Source organism: Hyaena hyaena, unplaced genomic scaffold (genome assembly GCF_003009895.1).
Source record: "Hyaena hyaena isolate Hyena2069 unplaced genomic scaffold, ASM300989v1 scaffold_309, whole genome shotgun sequence".
Taxonomy (NCBI): domain Eukaryota; kingdom Metazoa; phylum Chordata; class Mammalia; order Carnivora; family Hyaenidae; genus Hyaena; species Hyaena hyaena.
The window spans coordinates 1,544,913-1,572,207 of NW_024080941.1; positions in this window are offsets into that span (position 1 = coordinate 1,544,913).

The window sequence follows — 27,295 nt, forward strand, 5'->3', positions numbered from 1 at the left end:
GGAGCAAATTGAGTTCTAGAAAGGTTAAGCTGCTTTCCTAATTAGTCACAAAGCCGGGATAAGACTTTCAGTCTCCTGATTTTTAGAGCAGAATTTAAAAATTAAAGTTGTATTTTCTGATTTGGGAAATCAAAGTAAACTTTCATGTATTAAGATTTAATGTGTACCAGGTCAAGATTCTTTTCTTATTATTATCTCCTTTATTTATAAACTGAGGAAATTAGAATTAGTGTGATGGTGAAATCTACAAATTTTCTTACTTAGCACTACTAGGTAAAAATAATGCTGCTTTTGGTTTCAATGAAAATTTGTAAGTATATTTTTTCACATTGCTCTCCAAGCTATGCATACAAATGTACAGTTCAATTAATTAAGCTTAAAGGTTCTGTACAGTAAAGAATTTATTTCGACAAAACCAGGTCTAACCTTGCTCTCCTCTCCTGGGTGGTGATCTTAAAGCAATAGAACCTCTTTCCTGATCAGTGTCTTTAAACAAAGACCTTGGTGCCGGGGGCAAACTACATGGTCTATGTTAACCATAATGATTTATGGTGGAGGCTTTGACTATGTGGTGTCATTTTAACCCCTGACATCTGGAAGGTCTGCAGACTAAGATTAGTCATGCAAGATTAGTTCATTCATGATTGAACACCAATAAAACTCTGAACTTAAGACTAGATGATCTTCCCTGGTCAGTAATATTTCATGCAAGTTACCCCACATAACTGCAAGGAAGGGCAAGCACAGTTTGCATGACTGTACTGGGAGTGTTCATGAACTAGAAGCTCATGCTTGGAACCCTCCTGGCCCCTACCCTATGCACCTCTCCCCATAGCTGATTTTAATCAGTATTCTTTCACTGCGATAAACCATCACAAGTGTAACAGCTTTGAAAACTTCCCTGAGTCCTTCTAGAGGGTAAACAAACTTGTGGGTAATCTGGGGGACCAATGAACTTGCAGTGACTGAGATGCGAGCGGTTCTTGGAGATTCGTGATCTATGCAGGGATTAAATATAAAAGGTACTACTTTCAAATGAAAAAAGGAATAAATGTTTAAATTACAATTAAAAGATTTTAAAAATTTGGGTATTTAAAAATTTTAATCTAGAATAACTTGCATTAAATTCCATCAGGATCTGCTTCACTGAAAGACACTGGTGAGATTCACATAGTCTTGGTAGCCACTTAGCAAGAATTTCATAATGAACAAATCAAAGTAGCATATTGAGAGCTTGGGGCATCTACTGATGTTCCTTTGATACTGATGTTATGAAACAGACGATGAACATGAATGTGATCGTAGAAGTAGGCAGTCGATCAAGAAAATTATTCATCAGCATTTTAAACATTTAACAACATTTAAACATATCTCCAGGAGCATTAGCAATATTTAAATCTGCTGAAAGCTCACAAAGTTGCATTTAAATGTTCCCAAAAGCTTTATTTACGCTAAGATCAGCTCTAATCACATTCACCTATGTGCCCATTTTTTAAAGTTTAATTTATGCTACTCAAGTTATTTGAACAGTCTAATGGCATATAAACAATTTAGAAACAGAAAATGATACATGCTGACAATTAAATAGTATATGTTTGTATAGGAACATCAGTGTACAGAATTATAGAACTATTAACAAACTGTCCTTAATAATTTGTGGTTAAATTTTATTTTTAAATTATTTTTATTACCATGTATTAACACACAACCCCCTTTGTAAATTATATACCTAAAAGGCATCACTGCACCTTACAATAAATATCAATTCTTGAGTTAATTCATTGAATTATTGGTCCTAATTCATTTGATCATATCAATTTTAAAATTACATTTTTTTTCAAATTCTTACTGAACATTTATGAAGGCACCTACAAAAACAAGTGCTTGTTTGGCATGAAATCAGGTTAATTGTAAAATCCAAGTATACATATATATTTAGATATATATGTATATATATATATTTATATATCCACACACATGTAGAAAGATATATAGATATAACTCTAGCTAGAGACATATAAGGATAGATAATAGATGTGTATTGCTTCCTTCTAGTAGCTCTTTCCAATCTTTAGACCTTCTTTGTCCTCATTATTATGCCTATCATCTGAGATTTCCCTCCTATTGCAATGGTGTTGCATGCCTCAACCTCTAAGTCTTGAGAAAAATTTTCCTGAAAGATCAAAGTAGATATTTATAAGTGATACATTAAAAGGAATACCCAAACCTTTCTATGCAATTGGTTTCCTCTTCTGGTTTATTAAACGATATGCAAAAACAAAGAGATAAAGATGGAGAATCGCAATTAATAAAACATCTTTAGAAACAGTTATTACCTTGTACACACATAACTGTGAGGTCATCTCTAAATATGATAAAGTATTATCCCCCATAATAAACTTTACTCATTTCTTGAATGACTGAGATACCTTTGTTTTCTTTTCTTGTGTTAAACTAAAGATAAATATTTCTCCATGAGATTATGTCTAATAAATAATGGTAGAGAAAAATATATTTAAATTTTTTTCCTTGAATCCATGCACAAGTTGTAATTGGGCCCTACAGCAATTGATACTCCAAATCTCTGAGCAAAGGTAAGAATGACTTTTATAGTAAATATTTTTGAAGGATTTCCTTATCCAATGTACTTATACCTATTATTTCAGCATTCACGAAGCTGCGCTTTGCTTTGGGCTCTTGGCCTATTTGTCAGTTTCTTGAAGTCAAATTTTGAAATTAGAATTTACCATGGAGGTAGCAGGAAGTAGTATGATATGAGTTTAATGCTTTACCTGAAAAGCAAGCTGTATTTTACAAAATCTAACTTCAATTGTCTCAACGAATTTTTGTTTTATAACCTTGCCATGGTGTACGTGTGCAGCAAATTTTCCTTAACCTGCTAATTTAATTGCTGAATTACCGAACATCTTCTAAGCGCAGGAATTCTGAAGATATAGTTATTTTTAGAGGAAATTAAACATGAAATTTAAAGTATTTAAAGAATACTTTTTAAAGAACACACCAAATACTGTTTTGGTTTTTTTTTTTCTTTTCTTTTCTTTTTCCGCAAATCCATTTTGTAGGCAAAGCAAGTCACAGTAATCTGGAACCCCAACTCAAAGCTGAATCAGAAGTCTTGAGTGTGGGATGAGAACATAAATGTTTAAAGAGACTTTGTGGTCAGTTTTTGTGCACATTCAACTGTAAGAGACAATGTTGACTATTCAATAATTATAATAAAGGTCACGTTGTTTGACATCCTGTGGTGAGGAGGTGGCAGTATGAGCTTGTTATATGCAGATTCATTAAAAAACAGGAGCTCAGGAATTTTTCTTCCCTGTCATCAGGTTATTAAATGTTCCACTCAAGTCTCAGTGTCTCAGTGTCTTAGTGTCCTCCACTAAGTAAATGTATTGCCCACAGTCGGGCTTGGCAAGAATGCAGAGTTTGCAGGGAAAAATGAACATTGCTTCTGTTGGATTGCAAGAGGAAGGAGGGTGCAAGTGGAAAAGCAATGAAGGTGGCTCCTCTTTGCCTGCAAAATGTGTTAATTTCTCCAATGGAGAGTCACAGATGTAATCTGTGTCTATGTGACTCTACCCAATGGTTAGTGAGGTCTTGACAGAACTTGTTAGGCTATAAATCCTAATCAGAATGAAAAGATGCACTGGTATCTCTCAGCGATCTTCTGAATATGATTTGGCTTACCAGATAGATCTGGCTCTGGAAGAAAATGCCTTTCCATTGTTCTGAAACCTTTAGTAGCTCCAGATCACACTTCTTAACTTTGGCATTTAATATTCTCCACAATAAATTGCATAGAAAATACAGGCATGGCTCATTTTTACTGTGTTTTTCTTTATTGTGCTTTGTAGAGTTTGGTTTTTTACAGTTAAAGATTTGTGGCAACCCAGCCCGGAACAAGTGTATTGGTGTCATTTTTCCAAAAGTATTTGCTCACTTTGTGACTTTGTGTCACATTCTTATAATTCCCCCAATATTTCAAACATTTTAATTATTATTATATTTTTGTGGTGATCTGTGGTCAGTGATTATGACTTGTTAAAACATCAGATGATGGTCAGCACTCTTTAGCAATACACTATTTTCTAATTAAGGTTCCTATAGTTTTTTTAGACATGACGGTGATGCACATTTAATAGTCTACTATAACATGTAAATATAATTTTTATAGACACTGAGAAAGCAAATATTAATCTGACTTTTTAGTGTGATACTCCCTTTCTTACAGTGATCAGGAACCAAATCCACAATATTTCAAGGTATGCCTGTAGTCCATTTTAAGTTTAATTTATCAACCACTATTCTCCTAAAAGAATCTTCTGTTTCAAATAAGCTGATTTTTTCATTGTTCCTCAATGTTCAGATATTACTAAAATTCTTTTTATTGGATCTCCTCCTGATTCCAAGAATCAAGTTCAGCTCAAGTCTACCTCCTTCCTAGGTTTCTTTCTTGGGTGCTCTGGCCCACCACCCTCATGCCTCACATTCAATCTTCTAATTCTTAGAGAATCTTGTATTATCCATATTACTTCATCATATTTAACATTTTTTATTTCATATTTTTCATCTTGCAAATAAAACAGAAACACACTGATAAACAAATTAAACATCTAACACTACCCTTCATTTCAGAGTTAGCTCCAAGTTTTCTTGACGGTAGGGATTCCCCAATACTGCCTGAACTCCAGACAGTATTATTCATGTTGGAGGGATGTTTGAGGTTACTTATGACAAACATCTGCCTGGTGCAAGGGGCCTATCCTCATAGTCACTTCACATTTTCACAGAGCTTCAGGTTGTAAATAATTCCAGTGATAAGAATTTCAGTTACTACCAACAGAGAAACTCATGCTACTATTGAACAGCTTTCATTGTTTGAAGATTCTGTATTTTAAGTGGGTTTACAGCTTTATGTTTTCACCACTTTTTTTTATTTTTTATTTTTTGCACCTGCAGCTATTTCACAAACTCCTCTCCGCTCATTTCCCTCAGATGTAACAAAATGAGAAGGATAGCTCAGCAGATTACCAAAATCACTGGATTTTTTTTATTTCTCCCCACTGGAATTTCACTGTTATTGTATATTCTCTTTGCTATTAAAGGCAAATATGTTCTCTTGAAGATTGAATTGTTCAATTCAGAAACATTCCTTACTATATTTTCTTCCTTGGGCATGGACACTTAATTTTTTAATCAGTTATCCAACAATAACTTCTTTAAAAAAAAAAACTTTTAATTTTATCAATTATGTTAAATACACTAAGAGAACTCAATTTAAAGCTTACGGCAATTATAAATAAATAAATAAATAAAACTTGAGGCAGTTAAAACAGAAAACATATATGTAACTGACAAGATTATAAAGTAAAAAGACAAATGTGTATTTTTAAAATATGTATTTTTTCTAGAAATACTTAAATTTTGAGCAAAATAATTTGTTCTGATAAAATATGATACTTGTCATATTTAATAAAATAGAATAAAGTGATAAAATAACATATTTATGATTTTAAATTCTAATTAGTTTTATTCTTCAATAAATGAGTATTTATTTAAAAAGTGAGTATTGTTTAATGAGTAATACTTAAAATGAGTATTAGTTAAAAAATTCAGAAAGCAATTTCTCACAATTAACAATGAACTATATATTATTCAAAAAGAGTTTTCATCCTGGGAAAGAATGGATAATTGACTCTGAACTGATATGAACTTTCAGACTTAGTATTTAATGGCAAATTCAGTTATCCCAAAGGATTGTATGATCTCATTTGACATGCAGTGAGACTTCAAAATTAATGTAACATGCATTTATCTAATTTTAGCACAATAATGTCATGGAATTAATAAAAAACATTCTTGGTTATAGTTAGCTTGAAATAATTGGCTTCAAGAATGAAACCCACAAAACAAAATTGTGTTGGAAGATGGTGAGGCAAAGCTGTAAAGCCAATTATTTAACATCCTGTCTATCTATAACATGAAGGCATTAAAATTTTAGAAAACTATTAAATCTGATTATGTATATGAAAAATTATTTTAAATGGAATTTTTAATAATAAATATTAGGATGAGTTATATTTGCTTATTTTCTGTTTTTAACATATTTTAAATTTAATATGTCTGGATATATTCTTTTAACTTCATTCACATAGACAAAATAAATTAACCTCTTAATGACTCTTTTATTTATTTATTTATTTATTTATTTATTTTAAAAATTTTTAACGTTTTATTTATTTCTGAGAGAGAGAGACAACGTGAGAAGGGGAGGGTCAGAGAGAGAGGAAGACACAGAATCTGAAACAGGCTCCAGGCTCTGAGCTGGCTGTCAGCACAGAGCATGACGCAGGGCTCGAACCCACAAACCGTGAGATCATGACCCTAGCTGAAGTCAGCCTCCCAAACGGCTGAGCCACCCAGGCGCCCCTTAATGACTCTTTTAAGTGCAGACTTTTCATTCCAGAAGTAATCTGAATTCTAAGGCCAATGATTGCTGCTAAGCTATTTCATGAGATAATATAGTAAATATATAGACACATGAAATAGATTTTATAATGTGTATTTTATATTTATGAAATATATTTGTTTTCTTCAACTTGCTTTTGAAAATTAAAATATATCTTTGCTTTACATGTCAATTAAACTGGAGATAAATGGATAAAAACACTATACATCTTATTATAAAAACAGATCTGTAAGAAGAAAAATGGCAAAAGTATGAGACATCATTTATATATATGTATATGCTTAATTTTAAGTGGTAATTTTTGAAAGAAACTAAGATTTGCTTAGATTCAATAAAAATTAATATCCCACTAGCAATTAGTTACTAAATATTTGAAAAATCATCTCCACTTTTTTGGTAATACCCAGATAGTTGGGTGGAAGTTTGGTCTGGGAGATGGTAGGGAAATCTGGTTATTTTAGACTTTTTCCTAATTTAGTCTTGGGGCTTAGAAATAAAAAGGGGAAAATCATTTATGCATTAGTTCAAATCTCTGTTGAAAGTAATTGAGAATTTATGGCTGGAATTTGTAATAATGGTTTGAGAAGATTCCTTTCTCCCACAATGTGACTGCTAATTTGCGATGACAAGTTGTAATTCCTTCAAAAAATGAGTTCAAATAGAAAAAAAAATGAAGAAAAGCAGTAGCTGCACTTTGAAAGATAGAAGATGTGGGTAAAGTGAGATGTGGGAGTCACGGAAGATTCTGTGTTCAAAAAGCCAAACAAATTATCATGTATTTCTCAGAACATCTCCAACCTGACATTGAATTCTATCTACCTGGTTAAGCATTTGAAATTTGCTTTCTCCCTCCCCTAAGCTTCAGTTAAATCTACAGTAGAAATTGTTGATGTAAAACACAACTTTGATTAGTGCTACCCTGTGGCCAAGAAAAAATAATTATTTCAAGTTTTTGTTCTTCAAAATAGATGCTTTATGACTTGAAAGGCATCCTATTCTAGTAAAACTACTACTCCTTCTCTTTTCTTTAAATATTATGATTATAACCTGCATATTGTACTTTGCTTGAATCGTAGACAAAACCAGTTCCAAATATCAAGTATAGCAGGGTGGCCATTGTAATAAATGTAAAATGATACACATATAAAGGGCCACATATAGTATATTGTCTTCTTCTATACCGTGCTTTCAGCAGGGCTATACACACATGGAAATGTCTTACATAAACCCAATGAAAGCTACTAATGGATTAACAGTACAAAAACCAGTTCTATTAAGACTATTTATTATAGGGGGACTCGGGCCATGGCCGCCTTGCGGCTGGCCCCGGCTGTCAGCTGGCTCGCGAGCGAGCTGGGGAGCGCAGGGATGCGGCGCCGAGCCGGGTCTCAGGATTCCAGCCTCCAAGAAAATCTTGCCATGATTGGACAGGGCCCCCAGACAAACCTTCAAACCTTCGACCTGTTCACTTTTACGTCCCCGAAAACGAATCACCATTGGAACAAAAGATACGAAAATCAAGACAAGAAACACAAGAATGGAACCAACAGTTTTGGGCAAACCAGAATTTGACATTTTTGTCGGGAGAAAGAAGAATTTATTCATTCACGACTAAAAGCTAAAGACCTGGAACTGAGAACCGGATCAGGTCAAAAAGCGACATTAGACGCAGAAGAAATGGCTGACTTTTACAAGGAATTTTTAAGTAAAAATTTTCAGAAACACATGTATTATAACAGAGACTGGTACAAGCGCAATTTTGCCATCACCTTCTTCATGGAAAAAGTGGCCCTGGAGAGGCTTTGGAACAAGCTGAGACCACAGCAATTAGGAGCCCACCCTGACCCACGCGCTGGTGTCCCGGGTCCCACGGGAAGCAGCTGCTTTGGGAGTTCATTTTCCAAGGGCCCTAAACCTGTAAGTGACCTGACTTCCGCACCTTCCTCCTGGGGGCCCCTGACTTATGTTGGGACAGGGTGCCCTGGGAAGATGGGGTCCTGGTGGGCTGCAGGCCCCGGGACTCTCCCGGCTGTGGATCCCAAGCCGGCCCTGCCTCACGGACATGATACTAAATAAAACCCAGGCACTGTGTGAAAAAAAAAAAAAAAAAAAAGACTATTTATGACATCTTACTTTCAGTGATTAACAGCCATTTTATTGAAGGGTGTATTTATCCTAAATGCTTGAAAATGGCTAGTAGGTCACCTTTAATCAGAACAGCTTTACTTAAAATTTTTTACTTAAATTTATATATAGTAGCTATATTCTATTTGTATTTGCTTGTCATTGTTGAAATGTTTTAAAAAGACATTCTTGTGATTTAAAATCAATAGGCTTAGCTCTCAGCTATTCATGTTTCCAGAGATGCAGGACCCTTAAAATAGAGGATATGTTGCAGACCTAGGAGTTTAGTGAGAAATTTTATATCACAAGGTTTACATTGTAAAAATACAGTGGAACAATATTCTCCAAAACTGGATCTAGGCAGGGTCTAAGAGATACTGTCTCATTATATTTTTGAAAGGATTTTTTTCTTCCTGGTAATTGAGATAATGACACTATTAATGTCTCAGCATCTGATCATCACTTTTTATCAAAAACAAGTCTGAGTCATATTAAGAAAAGAAAATTAGGGAAGCGGGCTTTGATATGGCTATGAATGCTATAATAACTTCCTGAAAAAACACTGTATTTTATTTCCAGAAGATGATGCCATGTGAAATTGGAATAAGAAGAATATAGGTTAAAAAATTCCCTTCTAATATCTAATAAATGCATTCCTAAATAAATTTAAGATAGATATTTTCCTAAGATTATGAAAGCTTATAATGTATAGAAATAATGTTAGAAATTTTATATGAACCATAATTTATCACAAAATTCAACACTTACATCTCTTATAAATAATTATAATACATATACATATAATACATATAATAACTTTAAGCAGATGGAATACTTTAAATGTGCAACATTTCCAAAAATTAAGAAAACAATGTTCCTTTCCTTTTTTTCCCTAAAAGAACCTGTATCTTTCATTTCATTTTTTTATTAGACTAATCATATCAAATTCTAAAAACAAATGTATTTTCTTTTAGGAGATACATACAGGTTGAATTGTTTTTATGAAAATAGAAATAATTTCTTCTCAATGCATGGTTTTCAAATAATTGTTAATTTATTTAAAGAATTTGCACTAATTACATCAAGTTTATCTTAAGGTTCATTGAAGCAATTATCCATTACTCTGAATATCATGAAAATGTTTATAGTATATAAACAGCTCCAGGCTCTGAGCTGTCATCACAGAGCCCTATGGGGGGCTGAAACTCATGAACCAAGATCATGGATTATGACCTGAGCTGACGTCGGATGCTTAACTGACTGAGCCCCTCAGATGTCCCTCAAAATAATTCTAATATTTATATGTACTATTCATATACTTATCAATTAATTGGATACTTAAAATAAACAAATAGCCTTTTTCCTTTCTTCATTTATTTACGTTGCCAATAGTTTAATGTCTTTCTTTAATAACATTAGAGAAAAGACTTAGACAAACTAAGCAACAGTAGTTTTACCCCAACAGATTTTCAGTCATAGGTAATAGCTATGCCAGATGGTTTGTATTCTACGGTATATAGAATCTCATTGTAAGCCTTCTTTTTTACCCCACAGGGTTTTCTTTTCTTTCTTGATTATATGTTTTCCTCTTTACAAGAAATTAATTCTTTCTTCTGTTAGAGTTCAAGCTCTAAGAGCTTCCTAGGAAAAAATATGGTGGGTCATCTTTACTCTGTCATCATTCTATCAGTATCTTTATTATACTTTCAAAAGAGAATGATGATAATTTAATAATTTCAAAATCATTTTTCCCAGTAATTTGAAGAAATTATTCAATTATCTTCTACACTCCAATGTTGCATTTGAGAATCGTAATGATATTTCATTTTCATTTCAATTATTTTGAAAGTGATTTTTTTTCCTCTATGGAAGTCACTGTTCTAACATTTTACAGTGAAGTATATTGGAGTGTGTCCTTCTAGTCATCATTCACTAATGGGAATGAGCCTCTTCAATTCAGATATGATGTTTCCATGTGTTATTTCTTTAATAACCCTGTCTACTCCCTTTACTGTTCTTTATCATTTTTGATTTATCTTTTATTATAGTGATTTTTCTAGTATTTTTCTGTAACCTTGGAAATCTTCACATTTTTACTTTCCATTCTCACAATTGAATTTGTTTTCTCTTGTTACAACATGTAAGAATTGAATCTTCCTTTTTGATATGTTAGTTGCTAGCATTATATTTATGTTTAAAATTTTATGTTAGTAACTTCAAATGCTTACTTCCCAAGGAACCTACTTTGTTATTCCCATTGAAGATGGATGGCCTCATGAGCACTGATGTGTCTCCTTTTCTTTCTGGGCATTTAATTATTGCTGTAAAACAATTCAGTAATGCCATTTCCCACCCAGTAGATAAAAAGAAATGTGTGTACAGGCGGTACCCCAATAGGATTCTGGAGCCTCAATCCACTTGAATATTGTGTGGCCCTGAGAGTTATCTACAATCAGAGTGAACTTACAGGAAATACTATTACTAGTACTACTACTATCACCAACACCAAAGCAACATTAAATGATTATTAACAATAATTTTATTAATAATAAGAATAGTGTAAATACATATAGGTTAATTTTCTTAAGCCACTGAAGTGGTTTTTTCTGCCAGTGATCCAGCTTCTCTTGAACGAATTAAATTCAATATTATTTATTATCTCACAGAGAATTTATTTTCTTATTTTAAGCTGAGTTGAACTTTTTACATTTTCTCTGGTTATCTTTAAATATTTTTTTCTCTTTGTTTATGTTTCATACCTGTCTTCTTCACTGTGGTAGTATTTCCTGAATGTTTAACAATCTTTGGTTTTCTGATTATATCTTAAAAATGACAATAGCTATTCTTAGGTATATGTTTGAGGTCAATGCCCTATAGTGACTGGATTTTAAAAATTCCCCAATTATAAGATCTCCAAATGTCCAGGTTTATTTATTTATCTGGGAAATTTCAGGTTTTTCAATTTTTCAAAAAAATGGTGTAATTTCTTTGGTTGTATACAATTTACTGCCAATGCTTTCGGACTAGAATTTAGAAAGACTGCTGTGTTTCTTGTGAAGGAGATTTTGGTTAAGCATATCAATATCACCATTTTTAAAATTTTTATTTATTTAAGTAATCTTCTACACCCCACATGGAACTCAAATTCACAACCCTGAGATCAAGAGTTATCTGCTCTTTTGACTGAGCCAGGTAAGCACCCCAACATCATCATTTTTATGATCTTTTGTGATTTTTAGCATCTCTTGGGTTTACATGTTCTAGAAATTATGTATGAGGTCTCCTGTATATTTGGTCAAATAGGTTGGCTGAATTGAAAGGAAGCAATTCAGAAGAATAACTTCTCCACATACATCATTTAATTATATTTTTCAAATTTATTTTAACCTTTATAGTTTTTGGTATTGGTTCTTCAAGTCTTTGAGACTTTGCAAAATTGTCTTGCTTCTGATTATTATTGTTCTATGCAAACACTTACCTTTCAGTTTTATCTTCTTTACCAAAACACTTACTGTGTCTTTGCTGTTTCCTTTCTTATTTTTTTTCCTATGATGTATTATTAGCTGTTTATTATTATCATTAATATTAAAATTCCTATCATGTTAATAATGATTGATCAGGGAACATGGTAAATGATCACATTCAAGCAAATATGGTGGGTTTTTTTAATGTTTATTTTTGAGAGATAGAGAGACAGAGCACAGGCAAAGGAAGAACAGAGAGAGAGGGAGACACAGAATCTGAAGCAGGCTCCAGGCTATGAGCTGTCAGCAGAGAGCACAACATGGGGCTCAAACCCATGAACCGGGAGATCAGGACCTTAGCTGAAGTCAGATGCTTAGGCAACTGAGCTTAAGGTGCCCCTGAAGCGAATATGTTTTAAGTTTCTAAAGCATTCCTTTTATGTATCTTTTCATTCTCACTTTGTTGCCCTGGAAAACCTGTTTTTCAAGGCAAAGATGATACTAAAAGGAAAAAATAATGATTGTGATTTATTAAATGTCTAATGTATGTCTATAGTTTTTGAAACAGTTTGTGTACAATGAATCAAGTAATCTTCCTCAGCCAGTTAGATCTTATGCCAATTTATATATCAGTAGGTAAATTATTCAAGGTCAGAGATTTGTAAGTACAAGATTCAGGGTATGAATACAAGTCTGTCTGATTCCAAAATTCTCAATCTTTGCAATATGTGTTGCTGAAAACAATACTAATGGCAATGATATAGCAACAGAGGGATACATTCTATAAGAATGACTTGATTAATCAAATTGCCATTATTTTCACTTTAAAATATAGACATACTGACATAGTTTTATTCTTCAGAAGATATAAAAGACCATTATTTTCTAGCAAAATAAAACAAATTCTTGGATAAATATGTAATGTTTTAAAATTAAGGAATTGGAATTAAGAATGAGTAGAGTGTGAGTTGGTATAAAAGAAACATTGAAAAAATTACTGAAGTAATCACATGTTATTAGATAATATGTTTAAGAAACAAGGGGACTTTCGTTTTACATCATAATTAATTTAAAAGGTTTGTGATGAAGAGATCATAGAAATATAGAAATTCTTATTTTTTATAAATAAAAACCTGCAAACACACATATAAACATATACACACACATGAAAATAAATCTATTCTCGTAGAATTCAGTTATTAAGACATAATAATGTAACTACTGCAATTTTATTGTGTTTATTTTATTTTATTTTATTTATTTTTTTTAATGTTTATTTTTTTTATTTTTATTTTTAAATGTTTATTTATTTCTAGGAGACAGAGAGAGAGACAACGTGAGCAGGGGAGGGTCAGAGAGAGAGGGAGTCACAGACTGAAACAGGCTCCAGGCTCTGAGCTGGCAGTCAGCACAGAGCCCGACGCGGGGCTTGAACCCACGAACCGTGAGATCATGACCTAAGCGAAAGTCGGACGCTTAACCGACTAAGCCACCCTGGCACCCCTATTGTGTTTATTTTAAATTTAAGTATATTTTCAAAAGTCACAAAGATATAAAGTTTGATAGCATCAGGCAACTTTGGATTAAAAATGTTTACATGTATTTCTTGTAGGGACAATTCACTTGAACAGCAAAGTAAACTTTATTTACTGATACCATTTTACTTAACTAATTATTAACTTTTTTTTTTTTTCTGTTTGGACAGTGATTAAAAATGGTGCTTACAATTGATGGCTTTGTTCCTTGTTTTGTTGAAATTGAAGAGACAGTGTCATGAAATTTAAGAAAAAAGGACAATTATTCTGAAAGTGAATGAAACTACTCTATTCTTTGACAAAATGACACCCTAATCATCCAACCATCTCTTCCTTTGACATCTAGAAGTCTTCAATGTGTGTCCAATGATGAATGCTTTGCTCAGACTGTACACTTTGAGCTGTTGAAAGTAAGGGCATCTGCCATTTTTATGCTTATGTGGCCTTACACAAAACCCCTTCTGTTTTTTGCCTGACAGAGGAGCTCACATCTCTTGTTTCAGCAGAAAGTCTCTGTGGAGAGTCTAAACTTCCAGTCTTTTTGCCAAACAAATACCCTATCCGTGATCAAAGTAAAGCAAGGTTTTGACATTCAAGTTCACATTTAGCATCCATAACAGATATTAAAAATGAGGGAAAACCCTTTAATTCTAAGGAAATGATTTGATTAGTATCTGGTAATTGGCATTCCATCAAAAACAGGATGACCAACAGCACAGAAAGCAGGCTTTATTTTGTGCTACTCTGATTGCTCAGCATGCTTACTTTCTCAGGACTTCACCGAACACACTGGCCTTACGGCCTTTCATTTTCTGAGGCAATTCTTCAAGTTATTTCCCAGATTCATTTAAAATTACTCTACACATATATCTTCTGTATGTTTTCTCAAATTCTTTATTTCACTAGAATCCAATTTAATCACCACAGCTCCACAGAAATTGCTCCTCTGAGGATTAACAGGCTCTCTGAGGGTTAAAAACCTCTCCAGGTTCTCAAAACTAATAGGTCTGTCTGTGCTGTTCTAACACCATTTTTCAGAAGCAGGTGAAACACTGCATGTACTTAGTGTACTGTAACATTTACCACTTTTTATTATATTATCTATTTATTTTCATGGTCCAGGAGTGAGGCCAGCCACTGCCTCTTTTAGTCTATTAATCAAAAATATCTAGCAAAATTCCTGGTATATATTTGAACTCCAAAAACACTTAACTAATAAATATGCACAATGAGATTTAATAGTGCATTTAATGTTCTTATCTACTTCTCCCTGCTGTCTAGGCGCCGGGAGCATTACGTTTCCAATGACTTTAAAGTTTAGTGGGATCATACGATTGATTGTAGCCAATGGATAATTAATTAGCAGAAATAACGTGCGACTTCTGGGCTAAGCTTTAATTACCATTGCCTCTGGAACCTTTTTCCCTCATCCCAGTGATGTTGGAAGTATGTGTTGAGAAAAGATACTATATGAACAAAGCAGCCAGAATTGCTGCCAAATAGAACAGATCTACCCTGGAGTTTCACCCGCATCACAAGAGACTTGGATTCAGCATGAAACAAACTTCTGTTTTATTATGCCAAGACACTTCCAAGAAAAGAAAAGAACACTTCAGGGACAAAAGCTACTCAATATTCAAATATTGCAAGTCTGCAGAACAAAAGAGGAAGCCAAGTTCCCTAGACCAATTTATTCTTAACATGTGGTCTGGAAATCACTGATTGTCAACTGGGCACTTGAGGAAGTGTGAGGTCAAAACTTGTGTCCTTCTAATAGTGAGACAATGTTTTTATTTTCACTGTTGACATTTCTGCTGACAACTCATAAACAGTGGTGGACAAAAATGCTGGCAGCTTAGCAGGTGTTAAGTCAGGGAAGCCAGTTATACTCGCCATCGTATTCCACACTCCTAAACAGTCCCAGGAGAAAAATGCCAATTTCACTTAAGTAGTCTTAATAAAAGTTTATAAAGCAGACATTTATTAACTATTGTTATTTATTTAATTTTATTAATTACTGGCCCTTGAGTTAACATTGTATTAATAGTCTTTGTGTAACAATGAGAAGTCTGCATGTATATTTCCTGTCACGAGGAAAGAACTTACATGATTGTTTGAATTGTGAGCTGAATAGCTGCATTTTCATGAAAGAACATTTTTAATGACTAAAATGAGTCTATCCCTTCAAGAAAAACAGCTTATGGTAACAGGTAGTTAAAAGCATGCACACGAACATATTTTTTAAAACACAGGAACAAAAGTTATGTTATAGAAATACAAAGACATGAGCATTATCTCACCCAATTTAGACTTCACATTGAAAGGGCAAGTCTGTCAGAGTATTTTACACTGTAGAGAACAGTAAGGAAATAATCTTGACTAGTTCATTACTTAAGAACAACAAAGAAATAAAAATGCATTAAGAGAGGTAAAAAAAATAAGTCTAAAGCCACTAATTATTGGAAGAAGAAAGCACTTTATATTTAAGTGTACATTCTTTATATATATAAAAAAAAAAAAAAACCACTGTGTTGTTGAAAGTCTCCTTGATGGATGGAACATACCTGTCAGTTTAAGATCCCAGTGTGTCAGTATATGTATGTGTGCAGAGAGAGAGACAGAGAGAGAGAGAGAGAGAGAGAGAGAGAACACAATGATTTTGATCATGCTCTGGGTTCTTCTATAAATATTTATTTATAATATTTTACTAAAGAATATAGACAATGTTACAATCATTCTACTAAAGAATAAAATGAAGACTGCAAGCAAAATTAAGGATGATACTAAAAAGTCATTTTAATTGTTGAACATTTGTTAAAATATGAAGAAAGGATTTAGATGTAAGTCATATATACTACATCATTATTAATAGTCTGTGGGAAGATCAGACACTGAGTCAGTGAAAAGACCTTTATTTAAACAGGCCAGTGACCACAAAACCATTTTAAAAGGCCATTAAAAACTATGTCAACAGATCCCATTTCCCCAAGCTAATTAACAACAAACAGGCAGCACTGAATCATTTTGTCTATGAGACTGTTTTTCATTTCATAAGGGTGTATTGGCATGGGCACATTTCTATTTATCTCTGAGACAATATTTCATAGGCATGAAAAGAGAGGAAAAAGTAATTTTTTCTCCCCTTTCATGTGGGAACTTTGTTCCCACTTCAGCCCCTGGTAAGTTTACCACACTGAGACCTTTGAGTTAAGAGTTGTCTGTCATATTGGCTTAAAGGATTTAAAAATGTCTTTTTAAAATTTGAGTTTCCTTAACATTAACTGGGTTAGGCTAATCCCCTTGTCTCTATGTGGCATCTAGGAATGGGCTCCCACCAGTGTAAAGAATCCAAGGGACAATATTCCAGTGTGATCAGTAACAGGAAGAATGACAGAATCAGAAGAGAGAAAAGAAAGTCCAGTACCATCTTCATTTTCACAGGGGTGGCCAGAGTACCTGAAACTAGGAATGGATTAGAACTAAGGTTCTTTCTAACAACTGACAAAACTTACAAAATAAAATGATGTAAAGTAAGAACATTCAGATACAATGCTCTCCCATTCCTCAGCTAAGTGGGTAAAATATTTTCCACTTTTGAGTTAGATTAAAGGACAAGGAGAGTATTTTAATCGTAAAATAAGTGACAGCCTTAATCCTGTGTCTCTAAACCAAGGCCATCTAACAATCCATCAGAATTCCTTGCCTTTTAAGAACTATTTCCTTGATTGCAATGAAGGTACAGTGGGGGATTTTAAACTCAATGTCCTGCTCTTTGGTCAAGGTATGAAACATGATGCATGTGTTTTCAGTAACCAATACATGTGAGTCAAAGGACTAATCCAATGATGAAATATTACCCATTTCGTCTGTGCTAACTGAAGGTGATTTTTTTTGTCTCTTAAAATTTAAACATCATTAAGACAAAATATTATACCAGTTATCTGGTTTTATTTTAATGAGAAAACAAAAAAATCTAGCTATTTGAAAGTTTAATCTATGACTAATTATTAAATCATTTTTTAAATGCTGTCTCTTTGAGGGTCCATGCTGCAATGGCCAGTAAACATGGAGTGGCATGCCAGGTAAGTATATTTCACTGAGAATAGAGGCAATTGTACCTTCCACAGGAAGGCTATAGTAGAGAATGAAGTAAAGTACCTTGCCATTTTTGGTTAAACCTGACTGTTAAATGGAAAACTAAGAGGTTCTTACTTTCTGAACTTTTCATGAAACATACATATCAGGATGGTGTTAATTGTTTCCACTGTCTAACATGAAGAAGCAGAAGAAAAAACCCACAATATTCATTCTCAAGTGCAGTCATCAACCTTGGATTTCAGGAAAGAAATGTCATCCCTTCACTCTTACTACAAGGTAAAAAGGAGCTGTTAAACCAAGATGGGGGAAAAGTGAGGACTGAGAGATGTCCAATAATGGGCTTACTATGATATATTCATATAATATAGTATATGAAAGAAATGAGTATGTTTCACTTCCATATGCATGTAGTAAGATTCAGCAGGCATAGGATAATTCTATATGAGGCAAAAAGAGGGACATGTACACCATGATTTGTTTTATACAATACTTAAAAACATACAGAATTAAATAACATATTTTGGGGGATAAAATATATATAATAAAATCAAAGAAAAGTCTGAGAAAGCCTAAGAAAGAACAAATGGGATAGAAAAGGTAAGGAATCTACAAGATATTCAAAATCATGAAAATATTCTGTTTTTCACAGTTGGTGGGTATAGGGTATTTTATGCATCATTATTTTTATACCTTTCATATTTGTATACAACTACTTTGTATTGGCTTAATATTCAAAAAATAATTTTAAATGATTTTTTTCCTGAATTTAATTTTGTTCTAAATAAACTATTTTTAGGGCAGTTTTGGGTCCACAGTGAAACTGAAGGAAAAGTAGAAAGATTTCCCATGTAATTTCTATCCTGACACATGCATAGCCACCCCCATTATCAACACTACTCACCAGGATGTTACATTTTTTACCAAGGATGAACCTACATTGATACATTATAATCACCGAAAGTCTTAACGGTTCTCTCTTGATGTACTTTCTATGGGTTTGGACGAATGTAAAATAACATGTACTCCTCATTATAGTGTCATACAAAGTGTTCTCACCACCATAAAAATTATCTGTGATCTGCTTATTTATCTCTACCCTATCCCTAATCACCCACAGAAATTAGTGATTTTTTAAAATTGTCTCCAGTTTTGCCTTTTTCATAATGTTACATATTTGGAATCATGCAGTATGTAACCTTTTCAGATTGTCTTCTTTCACCTAGTAATATGGATTTATGTTTTTTTTATATCTTTTCATGGCTGGTAGCTCATTTCTTCTTTTTATTTTTAATTATTTTTAATGTTTTTAAAGTAACCTATATGCCCAACATGGGGCTCAAACTCACGACACCAAGTTGCATGCTCTACCGGCTGAGCCAGCCAAGCACCCCTCTCATTTCTTTTCAGTGTTGAATTATATTTCATTGTCTGGATATAGTATAGTTTATTTATCCATTCACGTACTGATGAATATCTTGGTTACTTCCAACATTTCATAGTTATAAATAAATCTTCTCTAAACATTCACAAGTAGGATTTTGTTTAGATATGAGTTTTCATCTTATTTACATTAATATCAAAGAACACAATTGCTGAATCACATGGTAAGAAAAGGTATGTTTAGGGGCGCCTGGGTGGCTTAGTCGGTTAAGCGTCCGACTTTCGCTTAGGTCATGATCTCGCGGTTCGTGGGTTCGAGCCCCGCGTCGGGCTCTGTGCTGACTGCCAGCTCAGAGCCTGGAGCCCGTTTCAGTCTGTGACTCCCTCTCTCTCTGACCCTCCCCTGCTCACGCTGTCTCTCTCTCTCTCCTAGAAATAAATAAATTAAAAAAAAAACATTAAAGAAAAAGTATGTTTAGTTTTGTAAGAAACCACCAAAGTGTCTTCCAAAGTCACTTTCCCACTTTGTCCTCCTACAAGTAATGAAAGAAAGTTCTTATTGCAAGTCAACACAGTGCTCCTGCAGATATAATGATGCATATCATAATCTCTATCTTCATGGACATTACAGTTTATTGATAATGATAACTCTCTCTCTTTCTCTCTCTCTCTCTCACACACACACACACACACACACACACACACACACACAGACCAATGTTCTAAAGTTTTCTTCAATGCTGGAATTTTTAAGGGCATGTTCCCAGGAATTAGATCTTTAAATAGATATTCTTAAGGCAGAAGTGAATAAAAACTCAGTTTTCATTTTGTTTCAATACAAAATAATGGCATTTGATTAAATATGTAATGGTCTAACAATTTTTTGTTGTTCTCCCTGAAAATGTCTGACCACACTGAAAGAAAAAGCCTAGTCTGGCATACTATATATTGTCATTTGTTCAACACATATAAGTCATGTGTTGAACATTATTTTAGACAGTATGTATACCACATTACTTCAAATCAAAAGTTCATCATGTGAAATGTATCTAAACTAAAAGGAAAAATTCAGTCCAAATAATCATAAGATTTTATCAGTTTAAATTATACCTTAGATATGTAAAAATGTGAAAAAACTATTTCTCATTAATTAATAAGATATTTTCCTTATTTGTCCCTTTTAAAATATGATGAAGTGTAATGTTATATTCATTTTATAAATGAGATCACTGATTATCAGAATGCTTTTGCTTGACAAAGTTACAAATACAGGAAATAAAATAATTAAGATAAATATGTGTGGTTACTCAATCTCTACACAGACTTTAACAGTTAATTTGGAAGTAGAGGGTAAACTCACATTAATATAAAACTAAAAATTTACTGTAAAAAGCAGCTTATTCTTAATAAGAAAACATAGATTAGAAAACTGTTTGAACATCATGAATGTATCATTATATCTATTCAGACATTTCTAATACTCTGAAATATGTATTATTTTTCACATATTTTCATGTTTTATGTTTTTCCTGACTTAACAATTCTTCCCTAATATATTACTGCTAGAACAGATTGAATTGCTTTAAGCATTTTTTTTTTCTGATTTACCAAGAAGAAAATTGCTCTTTATATGATATAATCCCAAAGTAGTTGGTAGGCTTTAGACATTAATGGCAATATGTCTTTAAAGAAAATTCCTCTATCTTGTGATTTTCATAACTATAGTCAAGTAATGATCGCAAATGTATTCAGGTTTTATTCTTCCCTGATGTTGCAACTTGACTAATTCCTTGATCTTTAAAACTTTACTAGTTATTATGGTATTAAAATCAGACATAGAGAATTGCCCAATTTCATTAAAAAGATATATTTTAAAAAGATTTTCTTTGCAATAATTGTCTTTTTTTAAAAAAAATGTTTTTATTTATTTCTGAGAGAGAGAGAGACAGTGTGAACAGGGGAGGGTCAGAGAGAGAGGGAGACACAGAATCTGTAATAGGCTCCAGGCTCTGAGCTGGCTGTCAGCACAGAGCCCGACACGGGGCTCAAACCCACGAACTGAGAGATCATGACCTGAGCCGAAGTCGGATGCTTAATAATTATTTGAATCTTATTTGTATCTCAAGGTAGTCAAATAATTCTAGCTGGTGAGAGAAAGTCTGCTTTAAAAAGAAATTCAACTAGTAAATGTAGAAGGAATAAGAGAATTCAAAAATTGTCATGTGCAACCATTAATGAAATAAATGATTCAAGAAAAATTATCAATGGATGAAATTATAAGATGGAAATTTGAAATTTTATAATGAAGCGATCAGTCTTTATCTAATTCACTAATCCATTTAAGAAGATGATCAGATATTATGTTTTTTGTTTGTTTTGTTCATATGATCCAAAATGAACTCAACAGTCTGTATAGGCCGGTATTTTTGCCTGTATTTTTGCAAAAACAAAGTCAAAAATAGCTTGACTCTAAATTGGATTTGCTAAATCCAATTTGTAGGAAATGCATGATATAGTGGAAAACATTAAATAGAAAAATGATAAAGCAAATGAACAGATGCATAGCAAAACTGACTTGGTTTCTTCAACAATGACTTTTTTTTAAGTAAAGGAAATATTGTTCTAATTACAAGAAATTTAAGAGAGTAATCAACAAATGCAAAATGTTTACAGAAACTCTTCCTCATGAACCCTTATTACTGTCAGTAATATTCATTTCTTCTATTATAGCACTTGATATATTGCATATGATTTATTTATTTATTTATGTGATCCACTCTTCCTAATTTAGATCCCCAAAGTCAGGATTCTATTTTATTCATTGCTGTTGTATTCTCATCTAGCATGGTTCTTGATTCACATAGAATGGCATATAAAATGCATTTGCTCAATGACTAGACCTGTAAATATCTTCATTGGGAAATGTCTGAGCTTTATATTGCTGTAAAAAAAAAAAAATCACCACAATCTTAACAGTTTAAATAACACACGTTTATTACCTTACAGTTTCTGTGACTCAGGAGCCTAAGCCTGGCTCAACTGGGTTGTGTAAAGTCTCACAAGACCATAATCAAGAAGTCAGCTGGACTTCAGTCTCACTTGGAGCCTTGCTGCAATGATCACTGGGATTGTTGACAGAATTTTTTTCCCTTGCTATTGCGAGATCGAATGTCCAGGCCTCTTGTTGTAAAAAGTACTCAGTTCCTGGAGAATATTCTCAGTTCTTTGCTGCATGGAATTTCCAAAATATCCACTTAGTTCATCAAGCCAAGGAGAGTCAGTAGGGTGAGTGCAATAGCAAGCTGGGGTGTTATATAATGTGATGTAATTATGGAAATGACATTGCATTACCCTTCCATAATCTATTGGTTAGAAACAAGTTGCAGGTCCTGCATACTCAGAAAGAGGATTATACAAAGGCATGATAACTAGAGGAAGGGATGATGCGGGGGGTCACCTTCTAGTCAGTCTCACATAGTACATTGTATATAATACTGTTCAATATCCATTAAAACAATAAATTGCCAAAAGTGTTTGCCCTATTGTGGAATTTAATCTCCTTGTAAATAGTCAGAGTTAAATCTAAAAAAATGTTTAGAATTATGTTTCACATTAAATGTGTTTGACTTTTTTCAAGTAATGAAAGCCATTTGAATTAGACTAAACTGTTATAGGAATTGTGAGAGCAGCAAATTAAAATATAGTTCATAAAACAATATTTATAATATTTTATATTGAAAATAATGAATGATACGTTGGTTTTTATGTACATCCTATACAGTTACTTGTTAAAAAATTGCTTAACTCTAAAAATCATTATATATATATAAAATCATTATATATATAAAATCATTATATATATATATATATATAAAGGTCTTATTTCCTATAGGTATTTCATATACACTTTTCTGGATACATATGGATATAAATAGAAGAAGATGTATAAGTAGATATAGATGTAGGTGTGAATATTATTCCCAAGTTACACTGCCAGGAGTTCCGTATAGGCAAGTGCTAATGGGTATATCCAGGCTACAATTTGCTTTTCTTTCAAATATCTAGAATGCGATTGATATTCTCATAAGTTTATAGTATAAGACTCAATACAACAAAGATTAATAATCTAATTAAAAATGGGCAGAAAACATGAATAGACAGTTTTCCAGAGAAAACATACAGATGACCAAGAGACATGAAAAGATGCTTAATATCACTCATCATCAGGGAAATACAAATCAAAATTACAATGAGATATCAACTTACACCCGTCAGAATAGCTAAAATTAACCACACAAGAAACAACAGGTACTGGCACAGATGTGAAGAAAGGGAAATGTTTTTACAATGTTGGTGGGAATGTAAAATGGTACAGCCACTCTGGAAAACAGTATGGAGGTTCAAAAAGTTAAAAATAGAACTACCCTATGGTCTAGCAATTCTACTACTAAGTATTTCCTCAAAGAATACAAAAATACTAATTCAAGGGGTACATGCACCCCAGCATTTAGAGAAGCATTACCTATAATAGACAAACTATGGAAACAGCCCAGTGTTTGTCAAGTGGCGAATGGATAAAGAAGAAGTGTATATGTATGTATATATATATATGTATATGTAAAATGGAATATTACTCAGCCATAGAAAGGGATGAAATCTTGTCATTTGTAATGATTAGGGCAGAGCTAAAGTATTAGGCTAAGCAAAATAAATCAATCAGAAAAAGACAAGCACGATGATTTCACTCATATGTGATATTTAAGAAACAAAATAAACAATCATAAGGAAAAAAGACAGAGGCAAACCACGAAACAGACTCCTTAATATGGAGATCTGAGGTGGGTGATGGAATGGGTTACATAGGTGATGAAAATTAAGGAATACACTTGCCCCGATGAGCACTGAGTATTGTATGGAAGTACTGAATCACTATACTGTACACCTGAAACTAATATTACATGGTATGTTAACTAACTGAAATTTAAATAAATATTCTAAAAAAAGAGTAATGTGTGAATGAAAGGAACCTATCTCTACTGTTCATACACAGACTTTATCTTGTGAAAGAGTGTCTTATAACTCTTTCATTTTAAAAACAATAAATATGTTGCCCCCTACCCTCGCCAAATGCCTATAATTGAAACAAATGTTAAAATCTAAAAATTCTAATTGGTGTTAGATTTTAAAGGGGGAATTTTACTTTTTATTTTCAAATAATAGTTCGCAAAAATTGGTTATCTAATCATATGCTCTAAGTAATATTTATCTTCCTACCTACCTAAAGAGAGATCATTTTTACTCTCAAATTACTCTGATCCTCAATTATATGTATGGGTTTCTGGACTTACATAAGCAAATCAGAATTTGACAAGAAATGTGGTAAAGACCAACAGTCTCTCTAATATGATGATTAATCTTCTGAAATAGAAAAAATAAAAACTCTTAAGATTTTTTTGAGCTGCCCTAAGAGGAAAGGGGATTTATTTCTTCTATCAGATGTCATGTTAGCAAAGAAACAATTTCTATGGAACTTACAATCACGATAATCAGTACCTATACTTGTATTTTTTTCATTAATTTGTTTTGTTTCCTTAGAGATTCCTTAAAAGCCCAAACTAAATTGGAGGACATTACTGAAGTAACAGTAATACCTAAATCTTATATGAAGGGGTCCAAGAATATATTAACTATACATATATTACCATACTTTTACAATGTATTCCAGTATATGATTGGACTCAATATTGTTTGCATATTATTAACCAAAATTATTTCTACTACTGGAATTATAAAATATAAAACACAACTAACTAAGTAAAATATGAATCTATGTCAAATGTTAGGGAGGGCCCATATTGTTATGATTAAATATCTGGTAACATCTGCTCTTAAAGTGTTTTATAAGTAAAATGTTGTTTTATGCTTTTTGTATGGAAATTGGCTGTCTCAGGAAAAAAATTGACCTTTGTTTAATGGAAATTAAAAAAATCTGATGATCAAACTTTCCCTACACATAACATCCATATGTTTCTATTTTTGCTCTCCATTAATTGCAAATACACAGCCAACTTTGATTTTTAATAGTCAAATCTGTTAGCTGTTCAGTTAAATGTAACATTTTTTATTATGTTTGGATGCTCCTTTAATATGTTTGTTCCCAATATTTAATATTGTTATAACCTTCCCTACTATCTTTAAAAACATACCCCTACATAAGGCAATGAATGAATGATGGTATGAAATAATATATCTCGCTCACTCCAACTGAAGCCAGAGTCAATCTTGGAGACAAAAATGTAAGCCTACAGATGTTAATTATACTGTTTAGATGCTAGAGATCACAGAAGTACTGAGACTGGGAAATTCTCATCCCCAGAAATTTGACAGCAATTGAAAGAAACATCTAGCAAAATTATCTACAAAATAAAATACCTATAAAACAGAAGTTACATCTGAAACATGTTTGCCTATATCTCAAAATTTCTTGGCAGTGTGTAGCTTAAGCTGTATAAATATACTTTTGTGGTAATGTACATGCCTTTGGACTTGATGGGGTATCTAAATTAAACCAAAACACATATACACACATTCATATCCCTTTTATCTGGTTGTTCAAGGATACATGTACAAAGATATTCATAATAGCACTAACTGTAATAGCAAAAAATGGAAGGAATTAAAATGCTATCAAATGTGGAAATGGATAAATAAATTTCGGCTTACAAAATATGAAAGATCAAGAAATTAGAGCAATATAAACTGTCTTCCATCTCCTAAGCGCTAAATACAATTTTACCTATTTTTTAACAAAAACTTGAAGTAACTATTATATCCCATCTATCTATATGCATAGATTTTTTTAAGATATATCAGAGAACAAACTAGTTACTAATTCCTGTTCTTCTTGAGCTGGAGACAAAGTTATAGCTACAGAAGAATAAGGCTTTGCTAATGAATATAAAGCTTAAATTATTTTTAGATGCTTTCATTAGTGCTCATGTTCAATTATGCAAACAGTGCATATTTGTTACAAATATATTCTATGATATAAATATTACTGTGCAATGAAACATACAAAAATAAAAATTTAAGAGCATTAAAAAAAGATAAAACAAAACTTAAAAATTTTTATTACTATTTATTTATCTTTGAGAATGAGAGAGACAGGACAGAGCAGGGCAGAGGCAAACAGAAAGGGAGACACAAAATCTGAGGAAGCATCCAGGCTCTGAACTGTCAGCACATAGCCTGACATGGGGCTCCAACTCATGGACTGTGAGACCATGACCTGAGCCAAATTGGATGCTTAACCAAATGAGCCACCCAGGCACCCTGATAAAACTAAATTTTAAATACTTATTTTATTTATGAATGACAGTAACTTGTATTTCTATAGTTAAAATGCTATTAATAATATCATAGTTATAGTGATATGATTATATACATAAAAATTTAAAAACAGTTGCTTAAGCATTTTTAAGTTTAGTTCTTCAAAGCTCTGTTTTTAAATATTTCTCATTTGCTGAAAAATATACTTCAGAAAGTTAAGTGATTTTATTAAAACTAAAAGGTATTCATTTAATTTTTTTAATGTTTATTTTTAAGAGTGAGAGACAGAGATAAAGAGAGAGATGGAGAGGGACGGGAGGGGCAGAGAGAGAGAGGGAAACACAGAATGTGAAGCAGGCTCCAGGCTCTGAGCTGTTGCACAGAGCCCACGTGGGGCTCAAACTCACGGACTGTGAGGTCATGACCTGAGACGAAGTCGGACACTTAACTGACTGAGCCACCCAGGTGTCCCACATTTCCCCAAAAACCCAATTAGATTTCCAGAAAATATATCCAGATTACTATTAAAAGTAAATGTGAAAAAGGCAATACTAAAATATATCAAAGAAATATTAAAAATCAAATATATGAACATATACATTTGTTTATATTTATATATAAGATATATAAATATAAACACATAAATTTATATAGAAAGAGATCCAGAATGTTTGTTTAAATAGAAAAATTATAAACATGAATGTAATTTGCATTATTATCCTTTTTTCCAAGTTTTGAAATAACTTACTTGTAAGACATTAATTATTTAAATTGTAATAACAAGTATAAATACCTTTTAAGCTTTCTCCCAAATACAAATTTAGATAACAATTTCCAAGGTCTACGAAGCAAATATATGATCTTCTAAAGAGCTT